Below are 15,234 nucleotides of genomic sequence, written 5' to 3' on the forward strand. Positions count from 1 at the left end.
CTCTAATATTAACATTTTTCTGGTGTTTCTTTTGAAGTGTAGAATGAAAGCAATGGGGTAAAGGAAAGGAGAGAAAGAAAAGTCATTAACATTTACTAATTTGCCTTTATGTCAGTGAGTGTAGTCACTACCTTCACATGAGACACTCCATGGGAAGCTGCTTATTATCCTCATATTACTGATCAAGAAAATGATACAAAAGGAAAAGTGCCCAGCCAGGAAATGGATCAAAACCTAGTCTGTAGCTGGCACTGCGGCTCACTAGGCTAATCCTCTGCCTGCAGCGCAGGCACCCAGGGTTCTAGTCCCGGTTGGGGCGCCGCATTCTGTCCCGGTTGCTCCTCTTCCAGTCCAGCTCTCTGCTGTGGCCCGGGAAGGCAGTGGAGGATGGCCCAAGTCCTTGGGCCCTGCACCTGCATGGGAGACCAGGAGGAATCACCTGGCTCCTGGCTTCAGATCAGCGCAGCACGCCAGCCATAGCAGCCATTTGTGGGGTGAACCAATGGAAGGAAGACCTTTCTCTCTGTCTCTCTCTCTCACCGTCTAGCTCTGCCTGTCAAAAAAAAAAAAAAAAAACCCTAGTCTGTCCTACTGCAGAGCAAAATTTCCTCCTTCTCACAAATTCCACGAAGAGGAGGCTGGCACATGCATTCACCTCATTCCAGTGGTTTCCTAAATACCTACCAGAAAAAAGTAGTTGTTTTCTTTCTTTTTTTTTTTTTTTCATTTTGGATGAAGCACTTCAATCCTCTGACTACAAAACAGGGTTATAAATATGAACTGGATCCTGAGAGAAAAAAAAATACTTGGATTCCACTGATAATTTAAGAAATGTTACTGTTCAGTCTCAGGAAGTTATTCCAAGATAGATGCTTTGCTCATTTAAATGTTTTAAATGTTGATGTATTTTTGGTCTTATTATAATTATCTCGCAATATTTTTTTGTCCTATAAAGGAGGATGAATCAAAATCTAAGTTTTAATCATTTTTATTGTGTGCTTCTGTGTGTGTGTGTTACAGATTGAGCATAGCCTTGCTGACAGCCAGAACACAAAGGTTTAGCAAAACACACATGATAAGAAACAATCACAGGTTGTGGATGTATATTTATCTGCATTGACATATATACACTAAAATCTCTGTTCTCCTGCCACAGTGAATGGGATGTCTACCCACTTGAATATGCCAATTAGTACATAGCCACTGTCTAGGCTAGTGCTTCTCAAATGTTTAGCTCCGGGGCCCCAGTCACTGTTAGAGCTCTGTCTTGATTCTACCGAGGTTTGGCAGTCTCTCAATGTAGGCTGGGTCTTCTCAAATGTGCAAAAACTCATCTCTAAGGTTCCTTTTCACCCTCCTTCAGTCTATCCACCCTCAATGTGAGCCATTCATAAGCTAGTCAGCTGATATTTATTAAACACTAAATCAGCCTAAGACATTGCTTAAAGTCCTAAGGATACCACTGGATGTGAAATATCCCTGTGGTATAAGATGAGAGGAAATAGAGAATAAGTAAATGAATAGATAAAGATAGTAATATGATATGGTGATGAAACTGTTGAAGAGATAAAGAGAACCTGGAATGTTATCCCAACCCAGGGCACTTATGAGCTGAAGCCCAGTCAAAAGAGAAAACAAGGTAAGCTATTGGGGAAGAACATTGAAGGCAGCAGGAGTTCCTAATGCAACAGCCACATGGTGAGAAAAAGGTTGCCATATTCATAGTACAGAAAGATCCGTTTGGCTAGGATGGTCTTACTCAAAGGGACCAGTGATGGGTAAAAAAGGCCAAAGCAGGTATTTTGGTTATGTTGACTTTAGATTATCAATTATTTATCCAAGTGGAGTCATCAAGTTGGCAGTCGATATATGAGCATAAAGTCCTGATTAGAGTTTATGACAGAAGTATGCATACAGTATCTGGATTGATGTACATATGCAATAAATTTGCTCACCTAGATGAAGGCTTTGAGGAATATTGTATAGACAAGAAAGGAAGGGGCTGCAGTACTGAACTCTGGAGCATCCCTCCAATTTAAAGGAGTGTGCAGATGAGAAAGCACAGAAAAAATGCTAAAAATGTTAAAATAAAACAACTTTTTAAAAACCCAGTCCAAGCAAATGCAACAAACCCAGACGAGTGATGTGCCCAAGAAGCTGAAACTGAAAGGAGGAGTCACGGGTGCTGAAAAGTTAGGAACATGAGGACCTGCAAGGGACACAGTCTTTCTAGTTGTAGAGTAAAAGAAGCTGGACACCAAGAAGAATGTGCTGAGCACTTCTATTATAAGAAGTCCAAGAACAGAAAAAAAAAAAAAAAAAAAACACTAGACAGGTTGTTGTGGTGCAGGGGTTAAGCTGCCTCTTGGGACCCTGCATCCCATATCATATAACTGGATTCAAGTCCTGTCTTCATCTGTGAGTTTCCTGCTAATGTGCACTCAGAGAGACAACAAGCTCTGGTACTCAGGTCTCTCCTACCCATATAGGACACTGAAATTGAATTCCAGCCTCCTGGTTTCAGCTTGGCCCAGCCCTGGCTGCTTCAGGCATTTGGAGAATGAACCAATGGATGAAAGTTAGTTTCTCTCTCTCTCTCTCTCTCTCTCTCTCTCTCTCTCAATAAAAATAAATAAATAAAACTCTAAAAAACAACCTAGAAAATATTAGTCTGTCACCGCTAGGCAATCTCAAAATATTTCACTCTTTACTTCTATCGTCCTAATATCTCTATGGAATATGCAACAGACAGTCCTAAGTTCTATCAGAATGTCATTAATATTTCATTGCAGTCATTTTTTTGGTTTCTCACCAACTAGACTGCAATGCCAGTGAGAGCAAAATGAGGCTTTGCCCATTGTACTCCCCAGTGCACAGCACAATGCCTGCCACGGTCTCCGTCCTTATCACATGATATTTCTCCAGTAGATTGCATAGTGTCATTGAATAGACTAGAACAGCACCAGGTGATCCCCTGCACACAAGAGAAGAATTAACTCGAGTCAGGCTCCAACGCACAGAGAACCCATTCATGGAAACAAACACTGGGTTTGCTCCCAAGTGCTGCCACTTACTTGTTCTGTGCCCTTGGGACAATGACCTAACTTTTCAGTTCTCTGTTTCCATGTGTGTGAAACAGCAATAGTAGACAGCTCTCCATCATCAGCTGTTGTTGGGACTAGATGCAATAACTCATGTACAGACCTTGACCCATAGTAAGTGATCAGTAGAAGTATGTTTGGGAATGCTCCTGCTATTCTGTCTCAGACTTTAGCTTTGCTAGTGAAACCATTCATTCCCTACGACTTGCAGGAATAGTGGCCGGATAAGGACACAGAGGGCTTCTGCGATCCTGCCATTTCTGCTTAAGTCTGGCTTCTTTTGATGAGAGTGTGCTTAATTTCTGAATATACATGGAGTTGTGCACCCATATGATGTTAACTTTTCTCTATGTAAATTATACCTCAGTAAAATAAGGAAAAGATACTTCAGTGACTCTCTATAACTTTCAAGATGACACAAACATGTTTGTTTACGACATGGCCTTTTTTAACTCTATACCTAACTTTTTGAAGCTTCATGGCTACATCATCATTATTTCACATGTAAACTTTGCTCCACTGAAAACATTCTCCCTTTTATTCATCTAGCTAAAGTCTACAGTTCTCCAAAACTCAACTCAAGAGTTGCCTTTTCCAAGAAGCCTTCTCTGATTTTCTTCTATCCTGAATTGGGCTTGTTCTCTCTATGACCTTCCATCTATCTCTGCATTTGCCACCCTAAATTATCCCAATTTATTTGTCTGGAACTCTGTTAAAGCAGTGATATTTTATTCAATAAGTCGAATCATTTTGAGAAAAGGGTTAAAAATTAATAAATTAATTTACAATTATATTTGAGTAAATTAACAATATTTTAATGAGCCACCTAGCAGAATTATGATCATAGATGTGAATGGGAAACGGCAGAGCTGTAGATTATGGGGGGGTGCTCTATATGTATTAATATCATGACCAGTATCTATTTAATCCACACATAACCTTGTTGTAAGAAATTTACCCTCAATACCACATTTTAAACTGGAAGCATTTTTTTACTCCTAAATAATTTATAGACAAGTACCAAAAACAAGGAGGTGACAGATTTCATAGATAGAAGTTTATTAATAATGTACAGTAATTGATATGAACACACAATTTGTTAGCAAAACACACCATAAATACTCAATAAGCACATACTTTGGGGGCTCCTACTGTATACAAAACTTGTGCTAAGCCTAAAGATGTATGACTGAGTATACAGTTCACCAGACAGGACTTCCAAGAGCATATTTATAATGACATCAATGGCCACATGCTATTGAATCCTTCTTATGTGCCAAGCCTTTGTATAAATTACCCAGAATGCCTTTCTTCCTTTCATCCCTCATTTCTGCTCCGTCACATCAAATCCAAAATAGATTTAAAAGCCATTCAGCTTTATCCATGGCCACCATGCCGTCAGTTGTCAATGGACAGTCAAAATATCTCAACTCTTGTGCTGTTTCCCTTCTTGCTTTCCTATTATTTAAATTCTCTGTGGACAATCTGCCCCTCATACAGACTTAGCCCCACTTTCTCCAGCCTGGCTTTCCTGATAGCCACTGCTGCTAGGAATGTTACAGAAGCATCTCCTGGGGTCCTGCAAAAATCCCAGAGGGGCTACAAGTGTCACTTTACAGATGACAAAAGGGAGGATTACAGAGGTGAGGTGACTCGCTTTAGGTCACACAGCTAAGTTACTGAGTCTGAGAGGCTTGGCCTTCAACGGCCATGTGCTCCCTATCTCTTGGCACTCAGTAGGCATGTAGTGATGACTGAACAAATCAACACAGGAGGAAAGTACTTGTTGCCAGGTTTACAATTTGATAAGACTGCGAATTGCTAATGAAGGGATCTGAGAAAATATTCACTCCTTGAAATTATGAAAAGAAAACAATTACCTAAAACCAGAATGCTGTCACTCCTCCTTTAAATGGATCTTCATATCATGAAATAGAGACTGTAGAGTGATGGAAGCCATGAGTTGGTTCCTGGTATGGATCAAAACACATCTAACTGATAGCTACTTACTTAGTAAGTACCTGGTACTGTGCACCAGGATCAGTGAGAGCTTGGTCATTTACTTACACAACAATAACATGAGGCAAAAGTTATTCCAATTCTGTGTTTGAAGAAACCAAGGCTTTCAGGTAGTTCTCTAAGTTAGCATGGTCAGAAAGCAAGTTAGTTGCTATGCTTGGCCAGAATTCGGTCCAAGCTTTCCTGACATCAAAACACTTCAGTATTTGTGTGTCTGAGTATAACCAAACTTCCCAGGAGCTTGGGACACAGCTAGTAGGAATGGGTGTTGTCCAGGCTTTCAGCCTTCTTGCTGTGTCTGTGTCAAGTACACCCACAGAACATGCTTTCAGGAGCCAGTGAAGCAAAAGCTTCTGCATGACTGTGCTTACTTAGCTTTTTTTTTTATTATTTTATACTTTTTATTTTTTTTCTTTCTTTTTTAAAATTTTTTTTATTTAGTAAATATAAATTTCCAAAGTACAGTTTATGGATTAAAATGGCTTCCCCCCCCATAACTTCTCTCCCACCCGAAACCCTCCCATCTCCCGCTCCCTCTCCCATTCCATTCACATCAAGATTCATTTTCAATTATCTTTATATACAGAAGATCAATTTAGTAGATATTAAGATTGCATCAGTTTGCACCCACACAGAAACACAAAGTGTAAAATACTGTTTCAGTACTAGTTATAGCATTACTTCACATTGGACAACACATTAAGTAAAGATCCCACATGAGAAATAAGTACACAGTGACTCATGTTGTTGACTTAACAACTTGACACTCTTGTTTATGGTGTCAGTAATCTCCCTAGGCTCTAGTCATGAGTGCCAAGGCTATGGAAGCCTTTTGAGTTCGCCGACTTCAATCTTATTCCGATAGGGTCATAGTCAAAGAGGTATCTCTCCCTTCAGAGAAAGGTACCTCCTTCTTTGATGGCCCCGTTCTTTCCACTGGGATCTCACTCGCAGATTTCTATCATGTAGGACTTCTTTTTTTTTTTCCAGAGTGTCTTGGCTTTCCATGCCTAAAATACTCTCATGGGCTCTTCAGCCAGATCCGAAGGCCTTAAGGGCTGATTCTGAGGCCAGAGTGTTGTTTAGGACGTCTGCCATTCTATGAGTCTGCTGTATATCCCACTTCCCATGATGGATCGTTCTCTCCCTTTTTTATTCTATCAGTTAGTATTAGCAGACACTAGTCTTGTTTGTGTGATCCCTTTGACTCTTAGACCTATCAGTATGATCGATTGTGAACTGAAATTGATCACTTGGACTAGTGAGATGGCATTGGTACATGCCACCTTGGTGGGATTGTATTGGAATCCCCTGGCACATTTCTAACTCCACCATTTGGGGCAAGTCCGATTGAGCATGTCCCAAATTGTACATCTCCTCCCTCTCTTTTTCCACTCTTAAATTTAGCAGGGATCACTTTTCAGTTAAAATTTAAACACCTAAGAATAATTGTGTGTTAATTACAGAGTTCAAAACAGTCCTGGGAAAAAGCTTCCATAAAGACCTTTTAAAATTTAACTCAAATGCCAGAGTGAAGATTTTGACAATGAATTTATTTTTAATTATTGGATCTTAAGGTTTTTACCATGTTGCACAAGTGTCTTTTCCCATATTAATGTATATTCATTTTTCCTATACTTCTCATAAAATATCCCTCCTCTAGAAACTTAATAACTTTAGCACCAATACATAATTAGAGTTCTGAAACAATGCTTAAGACTGTGTACTTGGCAGTGAATTCAATGGATATTTTTTTTCTTTTTTTTTCTTTTTTTTTAAATTTTTTTTTATTAAACTTTTATTTAATGAATATAAATTTCCAAAGTATAGCTTATGGGTTACAATGGCTTCCCCCCTCCCATAACTTCCCTCCCGCCCGCAATCCTCCCCCCTCCCGCTCCCTCTCCCCTTCCATTCATGTAAAGATTCATTTTCAATTCTCTTTGTATACAGAAGATCAGTTTAGTATATATTAGGTAAAGATTTCAACATTTTGCCCATATAGCAACATAAAGTGAAAAAACTACATTGGATTACTAATTATAGCATTAAATAGCAATGTACAGCACATTAAAGACAGAGATCCTACATAATTTTTTTTTCAAATTAATTAATTTTCTATGCCATTTCCATTTTAACACCAGGTTGTTTTTTTTCATTTCCAATTCTCTTTATATACAGAAGATCACTTCAGTATGTAATTAGTAAAGACCTCATCAGTTTGTGCCCACCCAGAAACGCAAAGTATAAAAATACTGTTTCAGTACTAGTTATAGCATCACTTCGCTTTAGACGACACATTAGGGACAGATCCCACATGGGGTGTAAGTACACAGTGACTCCTGTTGCTGATTTAACAATTTGACACTCCTGTTCATGGCGTCAGTAATCTCCCTAGGCTCTAGTCATGAGTGCCAAGGCTATGGAAGCCTTTTGAGTTCGCTGACTTTGATCTTATTCCGATAGGGTCATAGTCAAAGTGGCGGTTCTCTCCTCCCTTCAGAGAAAGGTACCTCCTTCTTTGATGGCCCCATTCTTTCCACTGGGATCTCACTCACAGAGATCTTTCATTTAGGTCTTTTTTTTTTTTTTTCCATGATATCTTGGCTTTCCATGCCTGCTATACTCTCATGGGCTCTTCCGCCAGATCCGAATGCCTTGAGGGCTGATTCTGAGGCCAGAGTGTTGTTTAGGACATCTGCCATTCTATGAGTCTGCTGTGTATCCCACTTCCCATGTTGGATCTTTCTCTCCCTTTTTGATTCTATCAGTTAGTATTAGCAGTTACTTGTCTTGTTTGTGTGATCTCTTTGACTCTTAGACCTATCAGAGCTATCAATTGTGAGCTGAAATTGATCACTTGGACTAGTAAGATGGCATTGGTACATGCCATCTTGATGGGATTGTGTTGGAATCCCCTGGCACATTTCTAACTCCACCATTTGCGGCCAGTCCGATTGAGCATGTTCCAAATTGTTCATCTCCTCCCTCTCTTTTTCCACTCTTAGATTTAACAGGGATCACTTTTCAGTTAAAATTTAAACACCTAAGAATAATTGTGTGTTAATTACTGAGTTCAACCAATAGTACTAGAACAACAACAACAACAACAAATACTAAAAAGGATAAAGTATTACATTGTACATCTAAAGTCAGGACAGGAGCTGATCAGTTCATTGTTGCTTATAGTGTCCATCAATGGATATTTAGACTATGGTTACAGAGTGCTAGATGTCATTTAAACTTTGACAAATATTAATTCATTTAGCCCCACACCAACCACTATATAAAACACTTGCTATTACCATCACCTCCAACTTTAAGATGGAGATACTGTGATGCAGGGAGGTTGCATGGGTGTCCCAAGTCAGAACTGGGTAGAAGTAGGCTTCTAAATCATTGCCCAGCTCCAGGGCCATACACATGACCACTGTACTGTGTGGCCCTTTACATCACTTACTTGCCTTTACTTCTACTCCTTGTTTGCATATTATCTCTCAGAGTTAGTCACTTGTTGCTAGCTTGGGCTGGTTATTTTTCTGACATTCATCTGTTCTTTCCACAGACACGTATTGACTACTACATTGTGCCTATTCATTTCCTGGGATCTCTCTCTTCCTCTCTGCACCCAGCCCACCCTCCTTTTGATAGTCACCCAAGTAATGGACACATTATTTATCATGACCATGCATCCCTGACCATGTGCCTTAGGCAAGAGCGGTTATGAGCAGTTGTATGACCCATACATGTTGAGACTGGCACTGACCAAGAATCTCCTAGAGATAACCAAGATATAAGGTGTACGGCCCCAGAGGTCTCAGTGGATATGAAGTGAGGGTGAAGTTAGCTTCCAGGAGAAACAGAGATCCAAGTTTAATCATCATGTCTTTTGTTCCGAAGATCTTGCCTAAGTTTTGCCCTTAGATTCCACGAGGCAGCCCAGTATACTTACGACAAAGTCTGGTGTTGCCTAAGTCATGTTGAATTGAGTACCTATGTCTTTGATAGCAAGGAGATAAGACCAACACAGCCACAGCCACCTGTTCTTTAGTGAGTGTATGTCGGGTTCTCCTTGTGGAGATCTTATCTCTGCCCTCAACTGTTTCACAGTCTAAGAAGGATAGCAGAAGCCCAAATAGCAATCGCAAAATCGCTTTTGGCTGATGCAATCTGAGTGGGTACTTGCTTGATTGATTGAAAAAGTAGTTTAAAAAGGGAACTTATGAAAAAATTTAACCCCTTATTAATAGTTTAAATATGTAATAACCAATTCATCACCTAGTCTTTGAAGTAAGGTCAAAACATCTTTCTTTTATTTTTATTTTTGGAATAGATGTTTTGTCTCTTACAGAGACCATAGCTATAGTGCCTCCGGTAAGATTTCTAGTTCCTTAAAATGAAACAAATGTACATATACTTACAAAATTATCAAGGTGATTTCTGAATTTCTGTGCTTTTTGCCACACATATTTATAGCTTTCTTGTTCACTTGTAACTTGATAGCAGTTTTTTAGCTATTCTGCATTACCAAGTCTTCTAAACCTATTTGATTCCATTTTTGTACAAATGTCATCTCTTTTTTCCTACTCACTTTTATTTAACAGATGATTAAATCAGTTATGTTTGGGTAAAAGCTTAGTGACTCTTGGTCAGCACTCATGGATTGCAGATAGAATCAAAGCTTTCAGCATTTAAAAAGCTTCCTGCCAATCATGAGCCTTCACCTACAGTGGCCTCCTCAACTGACATATGTGAGGTTGGAACTGGAGAGAATGAATTGATCCAACAAATCAGATAAATCAAACAGTTGGCTAAGTACAGATCAACCAGGAGAGCTTCTAGCACACTAAGGTGATTCAAGGTTGGTGTGAGTTTCAGTGAAACAAAATAAGGCAAGTCCGTGTGGCACAGGAGGATTCAGGGACAACTTCATGGAGGCAGTGCCACTTCAGTAAACCAGTTAGAGAAGACATACCAGCCACAGATCCACCGTGATCAAAGGAATGAGGGACTCATCTGAGTAAGGGCATGCTTTAAAATATCAGAGTGTGTGGGGGCCAGTATGGTGGCATAGCAGGTTAAGCCGCCACCTACAGTGCTGTCATCGCCTATGAGTACTTGTTCAAGTCCCAGCTGCTCCACTTCCAAACTAGCTCCCTGAAAATGGACCTGAGAAATCAGCAGAGGATGGTTCAAGTACTTGGGCCCCTGCCACCAACAGGGGAGACGTGGATGGAGTTCTAGGCTCCTGGATTCAGGCTGGCCCAGTGCTGGCTATTCTGGCCATTTTGAGAGAGAACTAGCAGATAGAAGATTTCTCTCTTTCTTTCTCTCTCTCTCTCTCTCTCTCTCTCTCTCTCTCGCTCTCAGCTCTGCCTGTCAATAAATAAGTGAGTCTTTAAAAACAAAACCAGTGAGAAACTCCTTTTCTACACATGCATAATTCCTGAGACTAAACACCCAATGTTTAGGCTCAGTAGCTCTTTCTAACCACTTGGCCTCTGTTGACTCTAAGTCTGGATTATAAGCGATACAGAATCCCAGCTTCTCCTCCTTTCCATTCTCAGCTCTGATGCTTCTTTCCCCTCCCCACCCCACCAGTAGGTGGATCACCGGCTATAGATGGAGCACTCTGCCCAAGTCACATTTCCGGTGTGGATCTGCTCCTCTAATTTACTGCCATGGTACTTTGCACACTTTGCCCGATCATTTTGCTGGGCCTCTCTGATAGCTTGACTATCGTCTCTCCCTCCAGTACCTCCAGACTAACAAGTTTGCCACCTTTGAAGTCCACATGATGTCTGCCTTCTTCACCCCACATTGAGTGTCCATCCCTTCCTTTGTAGAATTTCAATAACAGTTGTTGGAATGAAAGGAACGGCAGTGCACCATAGCCTGATCCCCTGTGCCTGAAGTGTCTTCCCTAGCTTTCCACAGAACTGTGTCTTCCATCTTTAAGGCTCCAGCTTAAAAGTCACCAGTGAGGAGGCCTTCACTGACCATTCAGTTAACATGAACATAACTACCCTCAGTGTTCACCGTAGAGTGTATCACCTTCAGGGCATGAGTTCCACAAAAGCAAACACCATACTTTCCGGTAGGGACCCTATGATCTGACTACTGGCAGGTGGCAGGAGCCCCAGGCACATTTCCCCCACCCCTGCTTTCTGCTGAAGGGCCTTGTAATTGACAATCAGGTAAAAAGCTCCTGGGTGTGGCCCAGACCCATACAGACCACCTGGAAGGCTATGTAGGCTACATGACCTTCAAGCTGATTGGGGAAGCATAGAGGCACCAGTGTCAGCTTTATCCTGGGTAGTGTTGCTACCCTAAACTAATCTTCTTTGCCTGCCACTTAAAAGCTTGTGCTTGATTGTTAATAAATCGACATGTTCACCAAAACTTGTCTCCGATGCTTCTTGTCGAAGAACACAGTCGCCCCATCATCCCGACAATGTGGGCCTCACAGCACGAGCCCACAGCTGCCGATGGACTTTGAATTAACCCAGTCTCTTTCATGCAAATGGAAAAGCCCAGGGAGAAAAAGATGTGCAGAATCTGAGTGCTAAAACCACCCAGGGCCACAGTCTGAATCCTGCAGAAAGTCCTGTACTTTTGAGCTCCAGTGCCAGAAAGGTCTGTGTTGTGTGTTATCAGGACCTGAGAGTCATATTAAGAGGCAAACTTCCCTGTTTTCTTTCATATTGTGTTTCCAGGGGATCTGAATGATGTTTCTCAAACACTGAACAAGACCGAAACAAGTGTTGAAATTGGGCTTATATAAGCACCATTTGCACAAAATGCTTTAGAAAGCAGGAGGTTGAGACAGTACAACTTGCCAGAGGCTGGCAAGCCTGTGTGCTGGAGAATTTTTGTTATGAAAATTTTATTGTTGAAATCTCCTGGGGCCAGCATTGTAGCACACCAGCGTAAGCCAGCTCCTATAATAACACTATACTATATGGAATTTCAAGTTCAACTCCTGGTTGCTCTGTTTCCCATCCAACTCTCTGCTAATGTGCCTGGAAAAGCAGAAGAAGATAGCCCAAGTCCTTAGCCCACTGCCACTCATGTGACGGGCCTAGATGGAGTTCCTGTTTCCTGGCTTTGGCCTGACCTAGACCCACTCATTGTAGCCATTTCAGATATGAACTAGTGGATGGATGATACCTCTATCTTTGCCTCTCTTTCTCTCTCACTCTGCCTTTCAAATAATCTTGACAAAGGAGCTAAAATCAGTCCCTGGAGAAAGTACAGTCTCTTCAACAAGTGGTGCTAGGAAAATTGGATCTCTGTGTGCAGAAGTACGAAACAAGACCTACCTTATACCTTACACAAAAATCAACTAAAATGGATCAAGGATGTAAATCTATGATCTGATAACATCAAATTACTAGAGGAGAACATGTAGAAAAATTTTGAAGACATTGGCATGGACAAAAATCTTGGGAAAGACCCCAGAGCACAGGCAATCAAAACAAAAATAGAAAAATGGAATACATCAAGCTAAGAAGCTTCTGCACTGCAAAAGAAACTCAGCAAAGTTAGGAGGGAACTGATAGATAGGAGAAAATATTTGCAAATTAAGCATCTGATAAAGAATTAATATTCAGAATTCTAAAGAGCTCAGGAAGCTCAACAGCAAAACAAGTAATCCAGGTAAGAAATGGGCAAAAAACTTGAACAGACACTTTTCAAAAGTGGAAATTTAAATGGCCTATAGATATATGAATAAATATGCAGAATCACTAGCTATAAAGGAAACACAAGTCAAAACCACAATAATATTGCACCTCACCCATCAGAATGGCTCTCATACAGAAATAAAAAATCAATAAATGATGGTGAGGATGTGGTGAAAATGGTACCCTAATCCACTGTAGGTGGGAATGTGAAGTAGCCCAGTCACTGTGGAAGACAATGTGGAGATACCTCAGAAAGCTAAAAATAGATCCAACATATGACACAGCACTCCCACTCCTGGGAATTTACCCAAATGAAATGAAATCAGAATATGAAAGAGTTTTCTGTATCCCCATATTTATTGCAGCTCAATTCACAAGAGCTAAGATATGGAATTAACCCAGATGTTCATCAACCAATGTCTGAATAAAGAAATTGTGGTCTGTATATGTGTGTATATATATGTATATGTATATATAATGCATATATATGCATATATATATGCTCATATAGATATGGAATACTGGCCGGCGCCATGGCTCAATAGGCTAATCATCCACCTGTGGCACTGGCACACTGGGTTCTAGTCCTGGTCAGGGCGCTGTATTCTGTCCCAGTTGCTCCTCTTCCAGTCCAGCTCTCTGCTGTGGCCCAGGAGTACAGTGGAGGATGGCCCAAGTGCTTGGGCCCTGCACCCGCATGAGAGACCAGGAGGAAGCACCTGGCTCCTGGCTTCAGATCAGCGCAGTGCACCGGCCACAGCAGCCATTGAGGGGTGAACCAACAGAAAAGGAAGACCTTTCTCTCTGTCTCTCTCTCTCTCTCTCACTGTCCACTCTGTCTGTCAAAAAAAAAAAAAAAAAGATATGGAATACTACTCAGCCAAAGAATGAAATCTGGTCTTTTGGGAAAACATGGATGGAACTGGAAACCATTATACTTAGTGAAATAAGCCAGTCCCAAAAAAGACAAATGCCATGTGTTTTCCTTGATCTGTGGTAATTAACAGAGTACCAAAAAATATAATGCATAGGAGTAAAACTCACATTTTGAGCTTTGAGGATTGCCTATAGCCATCTCTCTACTGTTGAGGAACAGTTTTTTTTTTTTCTTCTTAGTGTTTTTTGAATTACTTATTTAGTGTAGGGTTAATCTTATGAACATAAAATAGACCGAGAGTAGATCATTGTAAAAATTAAAGGAAGGATTGGGAAAGGAAGGAAGAGGAAGTGTGGGAGGAAAGGCAGAAGGGAAGTAACAGTATGCTCCTAAATCTGTATATATAAAATACACAAAATTTGTTCACCTTAAAAAATCAAAAAATAATTTTAAAAAGAATGAGCGGGGGCTGGCGCTGTGGCACAGCAGGTTAACGCCCTGGCCTGAAGCACTGACATTCCATGTGGGCACCAGTTTGAGACCCAGCTCCTCTTCTGATCCAGCTCTCTGCAATGGCCTGGGATAGCAGTAGAAGATGGCCCAAGTCCTTGGGCCTCTACAACCACATGGGAGACCCAGAGAAAGCTCCTGGCTCCTAGCTTCAGCCATTGCAGCCAATTGGGGAGTGAACCATCGGATGGAAGATCTCTCTCTCTCTCTCTCTCTCTCTCTCTCTTCCTCTGCTCTCTCTTTGTAACTCTGAATTTCAAACAAATAAATAAATCTTTAAAAAGAAAAAAGAGGCTGGCGCTGAGGCTCAATAGGCTAATACTCCGCCTGCAGCACTGCAACACCGGGTTCTAGGCTCAGTCAGGACACCGGATTCTGTCCTGGTTGCCCCTCTTCCAGTCCAGCTCTTTGTTGTGGCCCAGGAGTGCAGAGGAGGATGGCCCAAGTGCTTGGGCCCTGCACCTGCATGGGAGACCAGGAGAAGCACCTGGCTCCTGGCTTTGGATCAGCATGGCAGCATGGTGCGCCTGCCGCAGTGGCCATTGGAGGGTGAACCAACCGTAAAGGAAGACCTTTCTCTCTGTCTCTCTCTCTCTCACTGTCCATTCTGCCTGTCAAAAAAAAAAAAGAAAAGAAAAGAAAAAGAAAAAAGAATGAGTGTTGTCACATAAAGATTTATTTAATGGACAATTTTAGGACATTCTATACCAGGCCAGTGTAGAGGATGCCGTCGTGAGCAGAACGGCACATGTCTGCAATGTGTTCATGTGTTGGTTTAGGAACTATCTAGGTAGCACCTGATGCTTTTGCGCTGAGGAAGTTGCTGAAGACACAGTGAACAAAACAGAAAACAGAACATTTATATTCTTCAAAGCATTTGTGTTCTTGCTAAGAAGAGCAAACACTAACAATAGGCTGTGAGCACTAAAGAGGGAAAGTCTAAGGAGAGAACGCTCTGTAGTGCAGGACAATCGTATCTAAACCTCATGAAAGACAGAACACAGAATGACTTCAGAGAAGATCCCTGAAGGACAAGTGGGAA

At 41.1% G+C, this 15,234-nt stretch overlaps 1 protein-coding gene across 1 annotated transcript in view; it reads left to right on the top strand.

The window, feature by feature from the left end:
• The window catches only part of ADCY8 (adenylate cyclase 8), a 252,622-nt gene that overhangs the window by 76,496 nt on the left and 160,892 nt on the right, over positions 1 to 15,234 (top strand). The gene's annotated exons all lie outside the window — the stretch shown is intronic.

Source organism: Lepus europaeus, chromosome 4 (genome assembly GCF_033115175.1).
Source record: "Lepus europaeus isolate LE1 chromosome 4, mLepTim1.pri, whole genome shotgun sequence".
In the NCBI taxonomy this organism is placed as follows: domain Eukaryota; kingdom Metazoa; phylum Chordata; class Mammalia; order Lagomorpha; family Leporidae; genus Lepus; species Lepus europaeus.